Source organism: Thunnus thynnus, chromosome 4 (genome assembly GCF_963924715.1).
Source record: "Thunnus thynnus chromosome 4, fThuThy2.1, whole genome shotgun sequence".
Classification (NCBI taxonomy): domain Eukaryota; kingdom Metazoa; phylum Chordata; class Actinopteri; order Scombriformes; family Scombridae; genus Thunnus; species Thunnus thynnus.
In genome coordinates, this window is record NC_089520.1 from 5,614,041 (window position 1) to 5,614,589 (window position 549).

Here is a 549-nt window from a genome sequence, read left to right on the forward strand (position 1 = left end):
AAATGTCGCGCTGTTGTTGTTATCTCTGCTCCAGGTTTTTTTCCATTGGGGCTGGTTTTTAGATGGCTTTATGGAAAGTCAATTGTGTCAAAATCGTATAGTGTGCATCCACCCTTGTTGTAAATAAGATAAGACAACCACAGTCAAACAAACAAACAGACAAACATCATGCACCAGACACATTGCAAACAAAGGTTTTCATTTTCAAAACACTACCACTCACTAAAAGCTGTCAGTGTCATTTTCAGTGATTCAGCGGTTATGGTCTGTCCATTTTAGACATGTTGTCTAAAAAAATTCAAATATATGTTTTTTGTTAAGCCCCCCTCAGTCCCTGATCACCCTCATATGTGGTCAGAACTTCACTCACAGACTACATACTTATTGAGAATTGAAAAATCCATATAGTCATCCCAGGAGATAAAAAATATAAACAAAATGTAACATATTCCACTTATTTTTTGGGTCTAATTAGTGTGGTTTTGAATACTTGCTTTGCAATTAAACTGGGATAAATTATTAACTGAAATCATGACTGGGCCAACCATG